Source organism: Syngnathus scovelli, unplaced genomic scaffold (genome assembly GCF_024217435.2).
Source record: "Syngnathus scovelli strain Florida unplaced genomic scaffold, RoL_Ssco_1.2 HiC_scaffold_49, whole genome shotgun sequence".
Lineage (NCBI taxonomy): Eukaryota > Metazoa > Chordata > Actinopteri > Syngnathiformes > Syngnathidae > Syngnathus > Syngnathus scovelli.
The window spans coordinates 17,501-32,500 of record NW_026061592.1 but is presented as its reverse complement, the minus strand read 5'-3'; positions in this window follow the sequence as shown (position 1 = coordinate 32,500).

Genomic DNA, 15,000 nt, shown 5'->3' with positions numbered 1-15,000 from the left:
CCCGCGCAACACGCACTTTCCGTCGGACACGGACGGAGGCAACGTCCCCCTCCTGCGGTGACAAAAAAAATCCACCCCTGGTACCTAAAAATTTCTCCAGCGGCGGGCCCCTGGCCTAAATTTTCTCCGGCCCGCGCAACACGCACTTTGCGCCGGACGCCGGTCCCAAACCACCACCGCCGACCGCCACAAGGCGACAGCCACCATCCCCAAGCGCCATCCCCGACCGCCACAAGGCGACCGCCACAAGGCGACCGCCACAAGGCGACAGCCACCATCCCCAAGCGCCATCCCCGACCGCCACAAGGCGACCGCCACCAGCCGACCGCCACAAGGCGACAGCCACCATCCCCAAGCGCCATCCCCAAGCGCCACCCCCGACCGCCACCAGCCGACCGCCACCAGCCGACCGCCACCAGCCGACCGCCACCAGCCGACAGCCACCATCCCCAAGCGCCACCCCCGACCGCCGCCCCCCGACCGCCACAAGGCGACCGCCACCAGCCGACCGCCACAAGGCGACAGCCACCATCCCCAAGCGCCACCCCCGACCGCCACCCCCCGACCGCCACCAGCCGACCGCCACCAGCCGACCGCCACCAGCCGACCGCCACAAGGCGACAGCCACCATCCCCAAGCGCCATCCCCGACCGCCACCCCCCGACCGCCACAAGGCGACAGCCACCATCCCCAAGCGCCATCCCCGACCGCCACCCCCCGACCGCCACCAGCCGACCGCCACCAGCCGACCGCCACAAGGCGACAGCCACCATCCCCAAGCGCCATCCCCGACCGCCACAAGGCGACCGCCACAAGGCGACCGCCACCAGCCGACCGCCACAAGGCGACAGCCACCATCCCCAAGCGCCATCCCCGACCGCCACAAGGCGACCGCCACAAGGCGACCGCCACCAGCCGACCGCCACAAGGCGACAGCCACCATCCCCAAGCGCCATCCCCGACCGCCACCCCCCGACCGCCACCAGCCGACCGCCACCAGCCGACAGCCACCATCCCCAAGCGCCATCCCCAAGCGCCACCCCCGACCGCCACCAGCCGACCGCCACCAGCCGACCGCCACCAGCCGACCGCCACCAGCCGACAGCCACCATCCCCAAGCGCCATCCCCAAGCGCCACCCCCGACCGCCACCAGCCGACAGCCACCAGCCGACCGCCACCAGCCGACCGCCACCGGCCGTTCGCGGTGTGCGCCGCCGTTCCCCAAGCACCCTCCGGGACGAAGCCGGAGCCAGAGAATAGCAGCGGTGGTGCGTAAAAGCTGCGGCCGGGCCTCGCGGAAGGTCCCCGGGCGGCGAGCTGCGGAGCCCCGGCCTCCAGCTTCCACCAGGTAATAGGACCGGGCGCGCGTAAAAGCTGCGGCCGGGCCTCGCGGAAGGTCCTCGGGCATCCAGCGAGATCACACGGCCCCCACCGGAGGCGGCTAGCGCCTCCGTAGAGTAGTACCGGCCCGTGGAAGCGGCCGCCCGTCAGCCTGCGTTGCCGCTGGTCGAAAAATGCACTAAGTGCCAAACCCCATTCATTTACAACGGCGTGTCCGCCAGAGGGCGCACTTCCCCCGGCGGACCAGCCGGCGGGGCTCGTTAGAGAGTGTATCCGCCTGGCAGTGCCTCCTGGACGGCCTGTATTCCGGACCGCGACCGCTAACTTACGGGAGCCTAAACGGCCCGCGGACCAGCCGGCGGGTCCTCCGTGAAAGCCTATCCGCCTGGCGGTGCCTCCTGGCCGGCCTGGATTCCGGACCGCGACCGCTCACTCGCGGGACCCTAAACGGCCCGCGGACCAGCCGGCGGGTCCTCCGTGAAAGCCTATCCGCCTGGCGGTGCCTCCTGGCCGGCCTGGATTCCGGACCGCCACCGCTCACATCGCGGGACCCTAAACGGCCCGCGGACCAGCCGGCGGCTCCTCCGTGAAAGCCTATCCGCCTGGCGGTGCCTCCTGGCCGGCCTGGATTCCGGACCGCCACCGCTCACTCGCGGGACCCTAATCGGCCCGCGGACCAGCCGGCGGATCCTCCGTGAAAGCCTATCCGCCTTCGCCGGTTCCCCGGCCGGCCACGGGTGGCGAGAATCCGGCCTCCTCGCCCGGAGCGCGCTTCGACTTGGGCGAAAAATGCACCAAGTGCCAAACCCCATTCATTTACAACGGCGTGTCCGCCAGAGGGCGCACTTCCTCCGGCCGGCGGGGCTCGTTAGAGAGCGCGTCCGCCTTGGCCGGTTCCCCGGCCGGCCACGGGTGGCGAGAATCCGGCCTCCTCGCCCGGAGCGCGCTTCGACTTGGGCGAAAAATGCACTAAGTGCCAAACCCCATTCATTTACAACGGCGTGTCCGCCAGAGGGCGCACTTCCTCCGGCCGGCGGGGCTCGTTAGAGAGCGCGTCCGCTTTCGCCGGTTCCCCGGTCGGCCGCGAACGGCGAAAAGCCGGCCTCTTCCCCCGGAGCCCGGTGGGCGAATTTTTTTTTTTTTTTTTTTTTTCAAAGTGCCAACGGCTCTCGCGCCGCGCTGCGTCCGCCTTCGCCGGTTCCCCGGTCGGCCCGAACGAGCGAAAATTCGGCCTCTTGCCCCGGAGCCCGGTCGGCGAATTATTTATTTATTTATTTATTTATTTATTTATTTATTTATTTATTTATTTTTCCAAAGTGCCAACGGCTCTCGCGCCGCGATGCGTCCGCCTTCGCCGGTTCCCCGGTCGGCCACGAACGGCCAAAAATCGGCCTCTCCCCCCGGAGCCCGGTCGGCGAATTATTATTTATTTATTTATTTATTTATTTATTTATTTTTCCAAAGTGCCAACGGCTCTCGCGCCGCGATGCGTCCGCCTTCGCCGGTTCCCCGGTCGGCCACGAAGTATTGCGCATGATTATACGCGATGTTAATATTTATTTAATTATTAAATAAATACATACATGTGTTTATTAATAATATACGCGATGTTAATATTTATTTAATTATTACCTATATTATGAATAAACTAACGGTGATTTTACACGATTTGACTACATACGTGACCGTGAGATAGTGCCGAGGGCTCCCGCGCCGTCACGCGTCCGCCTTGGCACGGGTCGCCCGCGGCAGCGAGCGTTCGGCTCGCGGGGGTCCGCGGGGTGTTATTAGGGAGTGCGGCAGCCGTGCCGAGGCTCCGGCCGGCCGCCGGAAGTCCCGCGGGGGAGCGTCGGAGCTCCGCGAGGCCGGCCGGGGAGCCTCTTAGTCATCGCCCGCGCTCGCGGTGGTCCCGGTCGCTTAAAGTGCCACGGGAGGCGTAGCGATGCGAGTGAGTGTGCGCCAAGTGCGAGAGGCGGTGCATTTACGCGCCGTGTCCGCGAGAGGGAGGCAATTCCCCGTTGCGACCTCCGGGAGATCAGCGGGCCGCCGAAAAGGCTCGGCCGGGGTGCCTGGAGCCTCCTCGGGCGTCGAGTTAGGAGGGGGGCGCGCGGAGAACCGGCTGGATGTCCCCTGGAAGCTCAGCGGGCCGTGGGAAAGGCTTGGCCGGGGTGCCGGAAGCCTCGGCCGGCTTAAAAGTGAGGAGGAAAGCGCGCGGAGAACCGGCCGGAGGTCCCCTGGAAGCTCAGCGGGCCGTGGAGAAAGCTTAGCCGGGGTGCCTGGAGCCTCGGCCGGCTTAAAATGTGAGGAGGAAAGCGCGCGGAGAACCGGCCGGAGGTCCCCTGGAAGCTCAGCGGGACGTGGGAAACGCTTGGCCGGGGTGCCGGAAGCCTCGGCCGGCTTAAAAGTGAGGAGGAAAGCGCGCGGAGAACCGGCCGGAGGTCCCCTGGAAGCTCAGCGGGCCGTGGGAAACGCTTGGCCGGGGTGCCGGGAGCCTCGGCCGGCTTAAAACGTGAGGAGGAAAGCACCGGGAGAACCGGCTGGAGGTCTTCTGGAAGCTCAGCGGGCCGCCGAAAACGCGTAGCCGAGGTGCCGGGAGCCTCCTCGGGCGTCAAAAGTGAGGAGCGACGCACCCCCGAGAACCGCCCGGGTCCTCCAGCCACCGTTGAAAAAGACGTCGAGTCAGGCTACCTTAAGAGAGTCACAGTTACTCCCGCCGTTTACCCGCGCGGAGCGTCATCGCCTCCGCGAACCGTCAAAAATAAATAAATTCATAAATAAATAAATGTCAAGTGAGCCTACCTTAAGAGAGTCACAGTTACTCCCGCCGTTTACCCGCGCGGAGCGTCATCGCCTCCGCGAACCGTCAAAAATAAATAAATACATAAATAAATAGATGTCAAGTGAGCCTACCTTAAGAGAGTCACAGTTACTCCCGCCGTTTACCCGCGCGGAGCGTCATCGCCTCCGCGAACCGTCAAAAATAAATAAATACATAAATAAATAGATGTCAAGTGAGCCTACCTTAAGAGAGTCACAGTTACTCCCGCCGTTTACCCGCGCGGAGCGTCATCGCCTCCGCGAACCGTCAAAAATAAATAAATACATAAATAAATAGATGTCAAGTGAGCCTACCTTAAGAGAGTCACAGTTACTCCCGCCGTTTACCCGCGCGGAGCGTCATCGCCTCCGCGAACCGTCAAAAATAAATAAATACATAAATAAATAGATGTCAAGTGAGCCTACCTTAAGAGAGTCACAGTTACTCCCGCCGTTTACCCGCGCGGAGCGTCATCGCCTCCGCGAACCGTCAAAAATAAATAAATACATAAATAAATAGATGTCAAGTGAGCCTACCTTAAGAGAGTCACAGTTACTCCCGCCGTTTACCCGCGCGGAGCGTCATCGCCTCCGCGAACCGTCAAAAATAAATAAATACATAAATAAATAGATGTCAAGTGAGCCTACCTTAAGAGAGTCACAGTTACTCCCGCCGTTTACCCGCGCGGAGCGTCATCGCCTCCGCGAACCGTCAAAAATAAATAAATACATAAATAAATAGATGTCAAGTGAGCCTACCTTAAGAGAGTCACAGTTACTCCCGCCGTTTACCCGCGCGGAGCGTCATCGCCTCCGCGAACCGTCAAAAATAAATAAATACATGAATAAATAGTCAAGTGAGCCTACCTTAAGAGAGTCGTAGTTACTCCCGCCGTTCGGCCGCTTAAAGTGCCACGGGAGGCGTAGCAATGCGAGTGAGTGTGCGCCAAGTGCGAGAGGCGGTGTATTTACTCGCCGTGTCCGCGAGAGGGAGGTAACTCCCCGTTGCGACCTCCGGGAGAGCAACGGGCCGCCGAAAACGCTCAGCCGAGGTGCTGGAAGCCTCGGCCGGCTCTCAAAGCGAGGCGCGAGGCACCGGGAGAACCGGCTGGAGGTACCCTGGAAGCTCAGCGGGCCGTGGGAAACGCTCAGCCGAGGTGCTGGAAGCCTCGGCCGGCTCACAAAGCGAGGCGCGAGGCACCGGGAGAACCGGCTGGAGGTCCCCTGGAAGCTCAGCGGGCCGTGGGAAACGCTCAGCCGAGGTGCTGGAAGCCTCGGCCGGCTCACAAAGCGAGGCGCGAGGCACCGGGAGAACCGGCCGGAGGTCCCCTGGAAGCTCAGCGGGCCGTGGAGAAAGCTTAGCCGGGGTGCCGGAAGCCTCGGCCGGCTTAAAATGTGAGGAGGAAACCGGCTGGACGTCTTCTGGAAGATCAGCGGGCCGTGGAAAATGCTAAGCCGAGGTGCTGGTTGTCGAATAAGGCTCCGCCATCTCGTAGAAGGTGCTAATAAAGTTCATATCCGCTCGGCTGGAGGTAATTGGCCCGCGGACCGGCCGGCGGGACCTCCGTGACAGCCTACCCGCCTGGCGGTGCCTCCTGGCCCGGCGTGCATTCCGGGCCGCGACCGCTAACTTACGGGACCATAAATGGCCCGCGGACCAGCTGGCGGGACCTCCGTGACCGCCTATCCGCCTGGCGGTGCCTCCTGGCCGGCCTGGATTCCGGACCGCGACCGCTCACTCGCGGGACCCTAAATGGCCCGCGGACCAGCCGGCGGGACCTCCGTGACAGCCTATCCGCCTCCCGGTGGCTGCTGGCCGGCGCGGATTCCGGGCCGCGACCGCTAACTTACGGGACCCCAATTGGCCCGCGGACCAGCCGGCGGGACCCCCGTGACCGCCTATCCGCCTTGGCCGGTTCCCCGGCCGGCCACGGATGGCGAGAATCCGGCCTCCTCGCCCGGAGCGCTCGTCGGCTTCGGCGAAAAATGCACTAAGTGCCAAACCCCATTCATTTACAATGGCGTGTCCGCCAGAGGGCGCAGTTCCCCCCGCGGACCGGCCGGCGGGACCTCCGTGACAGCCTATCCGCCTGGCGGTGGCTGCGGGCCGGCGCGGATTCCGGGCCGCGACCGCTAACTTACGGGACCCCGATTGGCCCGCGGACCAGCCGGCGGGACCTCCGTGACCGCCTATCCGCCTGCGCTGGTTCCCCGGCCGGCGCGAATTCCGGGCCGCGACCGCTAACTTACGGGACCCCGATTGGCCCGCGGACCAGCCGGCGGGACCTCCGTGACCGCCTATCCGCCTGCGCTGGTTCCCCGGCCGGCGCGAATTCCGGGCCGCGACCGCTAACTTACGGGACCCCGATTGGCCCGCGGACCAGCCGGCGGGACCTCCGTGACCGCCTATCCGCCTGCGCTGGTTCCCCGGCCGGCGCGAATTCCGGGCCGCGACCGCTAACTTACGGGACCCCGATTGGCCCGCGGACCAGCCGGCGGGACCTCCGTGACCGCCTATCCGCCTGCGCTGGTTCCCCGGCCGGCGCGAATTCCGGGCCGCGACCGCTAACTTACGGGACCCCGATTGGCCCGCGGACCAGCCGGCGGGACCTCCGTGACCGCCTATCCGCCTGCGCTGGTTCCCCGGCCGGCGCGAATTCCGGGCCGCGACCGCTAACTTACGGGACCCCGATTGGCCCGCGGACCAGCCGGCGGGACCTCCGTGACCGCCTATCCGCCTGCGCTGGTTCCCCGGCCGGCGCGAATTCCGGGCCGCGACCGCTAACTTACGGGACCCCAATTGGCCCGCGGACCAGCCGGCGGGACCTCCGTGACCGCCTATCCGCCTCCGCTGGTTCCCCGCTCGGCGTGGATTCCGGACCGCGACCGCTAAATTACGGGACCCAAATTGGCCCGCGGACCAGCCGGCGGGACCTCCGTGACCGCCTATCCGCCTTCGCTGGTTCCCCGGTCGGCCACAGATGACGAATATTCGGCCTCTCGCTCTGGAAGTCCTGCCGACTTAGCCGAAAATTTTCTAAGTGCCATCGGCTCTCGCTCGGAAAAGTGTCCGCCTCGTCTGGTTCCCCAGCTCGGCCTCAGAATTCGAAAATTCGGCCTCTCTGAGGTACCAGGGGTAGGCTTTATGTACTTGGTCCCCCCAGTTAGTGTACTCATCACTTTACCCCCCTTTCGCAAAATATAGTCGGCACGTATGTGCAGAACTGTTTATTTTCATTTTAAAAATTTTCTAAGTGCCAGCGGAAGCTGTCACACCGGGCAGTGACGGCAAAAGGCCGATGTGTGTTTGATGGAAGTCTGAATAATTTCTAAGTGCCAACGGCTCAACCGCCGTAAAGTGTCCGCCTCGGCTGGTTCTCCCGGTCGGCCCGAACGAGCGAAAATTCGGCCTCTTCCCCTGGAGGTCCGGAACATTTTGGCGAATATTTTCAAAGTGCCAACGGCTGTTCCGCCGTAACGTGTCCGACCCGGCTGGTTCCTCCGGTCGGCCCGAACGAGCGAAAATTCGGCCTCTTCCCCTGGAGGTCCGGACGACTTTGGCGAATATTTTCTAAGTGCGAACGGCTGTTGCGCCGTAACGTGTCCGACCCGGCTGGTTCCTCCGGTCGGCCTGAACGAGCGAAAATTCGGCCTCTTCCCCTGGAGGTCCGGACGACTTTGGCGAATATTTTCAAAGTGCCAACGGCTGTTGGGCCGTAAAGTGTCCGACCCGGCTGGTTCCTCCGGTCGGCCCGAACGAGCGAAAATTCGGCCTCTTCCCCTGGAGGTCCGGAACATTTTGGCGAATATTTTCAAAGTGCCAACGGCTGTTGCGCCGTAACGTGTCCGACCCGGCCGGTTCCTCCGGTCGGCCCGAACGAGCGAAAATTCGGCCTCTTCCCCTGGAGGTCCGGAACATTTTGGCGAATATTTTCAAAGTGCCAACGGCCGTTCCGCCGTAAAGTGTCCGACCCGGCTGGTTCCTCCGGTCGGCCCGAACGAGCGAAAATTCGGCCTCTTCCCCTGGAGGTCCGGACGACTTTGGCGAATATTTTCAAAGTGCCAACGGCTGTTGGGCCGTAAAGTGTCCGACCCGGCTGGTTCCTCCGGTCGGCCCGAACGAGCGAAAATTCGGCCTCTTAACCCTGGAGGTCCGTTCAAGTTTAACGAATAATTTCTAAGTGCTAACGGCTGTTGCGCCGTAACGTGTCCGACCCGGCCGGTTCCTCCGGTCGGCCCGAACGAGCGAAAATACGGCCTCTTCCCCTGGAGGTCCGGAACATTTTGGCGAATATTTTCAAAGTGCCAACGGCTGTTGCGCCGTAACGTGTCCGACCCGGCTGGTTCCTCCGGTCGGCCCGAACGAGCGAAAATTCGGCCTCTTCCCCTGGAGGTCCGGAACATTTTGGCGAATATTTTCTAAGTGCCATCGGCTCTTCCGCCGTAAGGTGTCCGACTCGGCCGGTTCCTCCGGTCGGCCCGAACGAGCGAAAATTCGGCCTCTTCCCCTGGAGGTCCTGTCAAGTTTAACGAATATTTTCTAAGTGCCATCGGCTCTTCCGCCGTAAGGTGTCCGACTCGGCCGGTTCCTCCGGTCGGCCTGAACAAGTGAAAATTCGGCCTCTTCCCCTGGAGGTCCGGAACATTTTGGCGAATATTTTCTAAGTGCCATCGGCTCTTCCGCCGTAAGGTGTCCGACTCGGCCGGTTCCTCCGGTCGGCCTGAACGAGCGAAAATTCGGCCTCTTCCCCTGGAGGTCCTGTCAAGTTTAACGAATATTTTCTAAGTGCCATCGGCTCTTCCGCCGTAAAGCGTCCGACTCGGCTGGTTCCCGATGTCGGCCAGAACAAGTGGAAATTCGGCCTCTTCCCCTGGAGGTCAGTTGAAGTTTAACGAATATTTTCAAAGTGCCAACGGCTGCTCCGCCGTAAAGCGTCCGACTCGGCTGGTTCCCGATGTCGGCCAGAACAAGTGAAAATTCGGCCTCTTCCCCTGGAGGTCCGTTCAAGATTAACGAATATTTTCTAAGTGCCAACGGCTGCTCCGCCGTAAAGCGTCCGACTCGGCTGGTTCCCGATGTCGGCCAGAATAAGTGGAAATTCGGCCTCTTCCCCTGGAGGTCCGTTCAAGATTAACGAATATTTTCTAAGTGCCAACGGCTCTTGCGCCGAAAAGCGTCCGACTCGGCTGGTTCCCGATGTCGGCCAGAACAAGTGAAAAATCGGCCTCTTCCCCTGGAGGTCAGTTGAAGTTTAACGAATATTTTCTAAGTGCCATCGGCTCTTCCGCCGTAAGGTGTCCGACTCGGCTGGTTCCCGATGTCGGCCAGAAAAAGTGACAATTCGGCCTCTTCCCCTGGAGGTCCTTTGAAGTTTAGCGAATATTTTCTAAGTGCCAACGGCTCTTGCGCCGAAAAGCGTCCGCCTCGGCTGGTTCCCGCGGTCGGACACAAAATGTGTCAATTCGGCCTCTCTGAGGTACCAGGGGTAGGCTTTATGTACTTGGTCCCCCCACTTAGTGTACTCATCACTTTACCCCCCTTTCGCAAAATATAGTCGGCACGTATGTGCAGAACTGTTTATTTTCATTTTAAAAATTGTCTAAGTGCCAGCGGAAGCTGTCAAACGAACTGTCCGAGCTACCACGGTGCCCATCCCGGGCAGTGACGGCAAAAGGCCGATGTGTGTTTATGGAAGTCTGAATAATTTCTAAGTGCCAACGGCTGCTCCGCCGTAAAGTGTCCGCCTCGGCTGGTTCCCCCGGTCGGCCAGAACAAGTGAAAATTCGGCCTCTTCCCCTGGAGGTCCGGAACATTTTGGCGAATATTTCCTAAGTGCCAACGGCTGCTCCGCCGTAAAGTGTCCGCCTCGGCCGGTTCACCCGGTCGGCCAGAACAAGTGAAAATTTGGCCTCTTCCCCTGGAGGTCCGGAACATTTTGGCGAATATTTCCTAAGTGCCAACGGCTGCTCCGCCGTAAAGTGTCCGACTCGGCTGGTTCCCCCGGTCGGCCAGAACAAGTGAAAAATCGGCCTCTTCCCCTGGAAGTCCGGCCGACTTAAGGCGAATATTTCCTAAGTGCCAACGGCTGTTCCGCCGTAAAGAGTCCGACTCGGCTGGTTCCCGATATCGGCCAGAACAAGTGAAAATTCGGCCTCTTCCCCTGGAAGTCCGGCCGAGTTAAGGCAAATATTTCCTAAGTGCCAACGGCTGCTCCGCCGTAAAGCGTCCGACTCGGCTGGTTCCCGATGTCGGCCAGAACAAGTGGACATTCGGCCTCTTCCCCTGGAAGTCCGGCCAAGTTTGGCGAATATTTCCTAAGTGCCAACGGCTGCTCCGCCGTAAAGTGTCCGACTCGGCTGGTTCCCGATGTCGGCCAGAACAAGTGAATATTCGGCCTCTTCCCCTGGAGGTCCGGAACATTTTGGCAAATATTTCCTAAGTGCCAACGGCTGCTCCGCCGTAAAGAGTCCGACTCGGCTGGTTCCCGATGTCGGCCAGAACAAGTGAAAATTCGGCCTCTTCCCCTGGAAGTCCGGCCGAGTTCGGCGAATATTTCCTAAGTGCCAACGGCTGTTCCGCCGTAAAGAGTCCGACTCGGCTGGTTCCCGATGTCGGCCAGAACAAGTGAAAATTCGGCCTCTTCCCCTGGAGGTCCGTTCAAGATTAACGAATATTTTCTAAGTGCCAACGGCTCTTGCGCCGAAAAGCGTCCGACTCGGCTGGTTCCCGATGTCGGCCAGAACAAGTGAAAATTCGGCCTCTTCCCCTGGAGGTCCGTTCAAGATTAACGAATATTTTCTAAGTGCCAACGGCTGCTCCGCCGTAAAGCGTCCGCTTCGGCTGGTTCCCGATGTCGGCCAGAACAAGTGAAAATTCGGCCTCTTCCCCTGGAGGTCCGTTCAAGATTAACGAATATTTTCTAAGTGCCAACGGCTCTTGCGCCGAAAAGCGTCCGCCTCGGCTGGTTCCCGATGTCGGCCAGAACAAGTGAAAATTCGGCCTCTTCCCCTGGAGGTCCGTTCACGATTAACGAATATTTTCTAAGTGCCAACGGCTCTTGCGCCGAAAAGCGTCCGCCTCGGCTGGTTCCCGATGTCGGCCAGAACAAGTGAAAATTCGGCCTCTTCCCCTGGAGGTCCGTTCAAGATTAACGAATATTTTCTAAGTGCCAACGGCTCTTGCGCCGAAAAGCGTCCGCCTCGGCTGGTTCCCGCGGTCGGACACAAAATGTGTCAATTCGGCCTCTCTGAGGTACCAGGGGTGGGCTTTATGTACTTGGTCCCCCCACTTAGTGTACTCATCACTTTACCCCCATTTCGCAAAATATAGTCGGCACGTATGTGCAGAACTGTTTATTTTCATTTTAAAAATTGTCTAAGTGCCAGCGGAAGCTGTCACGCGAACTGTCCGAGCTACCACGGTGCCCATCCCGGGCAGTGACGGCAAAAGGCCGATGTGTGTTTGATGGAAGTCTGAATAATTTCTAAGTGCCAACGGCTCAACCGCCGTAAAGTGTCCGCCTCGGCTGGTTCTCCCGGTCGGCCCGAACGAGCGAAAATTCGGCCTCTTCCCCTGGAGGTCCGGAACATTTTGGCGAATATTTCCTAAGTGCCAACGGCTGCTCCGCCGTAAAGTGTCCGCCTCGGCTGGTTCCCCCGGTCGGCCAGAACAAGTGAAAATTCGGCCTCTTCCCCTGGAGGTCCGGAACATTTTGGCGAATATTTCCTAAGTGCCAACGGCTGCTCCGCCGTAAAGTGTCCGCCTCGGCCGGTTCACCCGGTCGGCCAGAACAAGTGAAAATTTGGCCTCTTCCCCTGGAGGTCCGGAACATTTTGGCGAATATTTCCTAAGTGCCAACGGCTGCTCCGCCGTAAAGTGTCCGCCTCGGCCGGTTCACCCGGTCGGCCAGAACAAGTGAAAATTTGGCCTCTTCCCCTGGAGGTCCGGAACATTTTGGCGAATATTTCCTAAGTGCCAACGGCTGCTCCGCCGTAAAGTGTCCGACTCGGCTGGTTCCCCCGGTCGGCCAGAACAAGTGAAAAATCGGCCTCTTCCCCTGGAAGTCCGGCCGAGTTAAGGCAAATATTTCCTAAGTGCCAACGGCTGCTCAGCCTTAAAGTGTCCGACTCGGCTGGTTCCCGATGTCGGCCAGAACAAGTGAAAATCCGGCCTCTTCCCCTGGAAGTCCGGCCGAGTTAAGGCAAATATTTCCTAAGTGCCAACGGCTGCTCAGCCTTTAAGTGTCCGACTCGGCTGGTTCCCGATGTTGGCCAGAACAAGTGAAAATCCGGCCTCTTCCCCTGGAAGTCCGGCCGAGTTAAGGCAAATATTTCCTAAGTGCCAAGGGCTGCTCAGCCTTAAAGGGCCCGACTCGTCTGGTTCCCGATGTCGGCCAGAACAAGTGACAATTCGGCCTCTTCCCCTGGAGGTCTTTTCAAGTTTAACGAATATTTTCTAAGTGCCGACGGCTGCTCCGCCTTAAAGCGTCCGACTCGGCTGGTTCCCGATGTCGGCCAGAACAAGTGACAATTCGGCCTCTTCCCCTGGAGGTCCTTTCAAGTTTAACGAATATTTTCTAAGTGCCAACGGCTGCTCCGCCTTAAAGCGTCCGACTCGGCTGGTTCCCGATGTCGGCCAGAACAGGTGAAAATTCGGCCTCTTCCCCTGGAGGTCCGTTCAAGTTTGGCGAATATTTTCTAAGTGCCAACGGCTGCTCCGCCTTAAAGTGTCCGACTCGGCTGGTTCCCGATGTCGGGCAGAACAAGTGACAATTCGGCCTCTTCCCCTGGAAGTCCGGCCGAGTTTGGCGAATATTTTCTAAGTGCCAACGGCTGCTCCGCCGTAAAGAGTCCGACTCGGCTGGTTCCCGATGTCGGCCAGAACAAGTGACAATTCGGCCTCTTCCCCTGGAGGTCCTTTGAAGTTTAGCGAATATTTTCTAAGTTCCAACGGCTCTTGCGCCGAAAAGCGTCCGACTCGGCTGGTTCCCGATGTCGGCCAGAACAGGTGAAAATTCGGCCTCTTCCCCTGGAGGTCCGTTCAAGTTTGGCGAATATTTTCTAAGTGCCAACGGCTGCTCCGCCTTAAAGTGTCCGACTCGGCTGGTTCCCGATGTCGGGCAGAACAAGTGACAATTCGGCCTCTTCCCCTGGAAGTCCGGCCGAGTTTGGCGAATATTTTCTAAGTGCCAACGGCTGCTCCGCCGTAAAGAGTCCGACTCGGCTGGTTCCCGATGTCGGCCAGAAAAAGTGACAATTCGGCCTCTTCCCCTGGAGGTCCTTTGAAGTTTAGCGAATATTTTCTAAGTGCCAACGGCTCTTGCGCCGAAAAGCGTCCGCCTCGGCTGGTTCCCGCGGTCGGCCGTAATAGGCGAAAATTCGGCCTCTTCCCCTGGAGCGACCTCCAAATTTGGGCGAAATTTTTCTAAGTGCCTAAAGGTACCAGGGGTTTGGGTACCAGGGGTGCAGTACGAACTGGTCTTTTGTCAACCCATGTACTTTTTCTAGAGTACATGGGTTGGTCCCCCCACTTAGTGTACTCATCACTTTACCCCCCTTTCGCAAAATATAGTCAGAACGAGCATGGGGGACGCAATTGTTTTCCATGCAAATCAATTGGGCCTGGTCCGAGCGCTGGTAACGGCCGCCAGCAAGCGTCCCCTGCTCGGATAGCAGAACTGAAGAAGGCACGGCACTTCCAGAGAGAGAGAGAAAATTTTCTAAGTGCCACATTTCTCAAAAATTTTCAAAGTGCCACATTTCTCAAAAATTTTCAAAGTGCCACATTTCTCAAAAATTTTCAAAGTGCCACATCTCTCAAAAATGTTCAAAGTGCCACATCTCTGAAAAACTTTCTAAGTGCCACATCTCTGAAAAACTTTCTAAGTGCCACATCTCTGAAAAACTTTCTAAGTGCCACATCTCTGAAAAATTTTCTAAGTGCCACAGCACGGCTGTGAAATATTCAAAGTCCTACAGGCATTGGCAGAATCCGCGGACGGCCGTCTGCTCCCGGCGGCCGCCGCGAAGCTACTACCCCCTCCCGGGGACGGCTGTCTGCTCCCGGCAGCCGTCCTTACCCCCCTCCCCCGTTTGCACCGCCTGAAGTTAGACCCGCCTTGGTAGGGCCCCCACCGGCCCCGGCTCGCCGGCGTTGGGTGGACGGTTCCTGCCCACTTGCGGGTCCCGGTCGCTTGGCAACCGACCGGGGAGGACCAGCCGCCTCCTTAAACACAGGCTGGAAGGGAAATCCGATCAAGCTACGGAGGACCGGCCGCCTCCTTAAACACAGGCCGGAAGGGAAATCCGATCAAGCTACGGAGGACCGGTCGCCTCCCTAAACACAGGCTGGGCAAAAATCTGCGAATGGGCCCGTCAAGGGTAGTGGGTCATCCAAGGAGGGAGGTACCGGCTGCCTCCTTAAACACAGGCCGGGCAAAAATCTGCGAATGGCCCGTCAAGGGTAGAAGGTCATCCAAGGAGGGAGGTACCGGCCGCCTCCTTAAACACAGGCCGGGCAAAAATCTGCGAATGGCCCGTCAAGGGTAGAAGGTCATCCAAGGAGGGAGGTACCGGCCGCCTCCTTAAACACAGGCCGGGCAAAAATCTGCGAATGGCCCGTCAAGGGTTGTTGGTCATCCAAGGAGGGAGGTACCGGCCGCCTCCTTAAACACAGGCCGGGCAAAAATCTGCGAACGGCCCGTCAAGGGTTCTGTCTCATCCAAGAAAGGGGTACCGGCCGCCTCAGAGGCCGGAGCGAAGGGGGCGAAAGGCTGTCGATGGGGAAGGATCGGGGCCACGGCTAATCTAGCGATGCCCGCGTCGGGCGGTCACTCCGACGA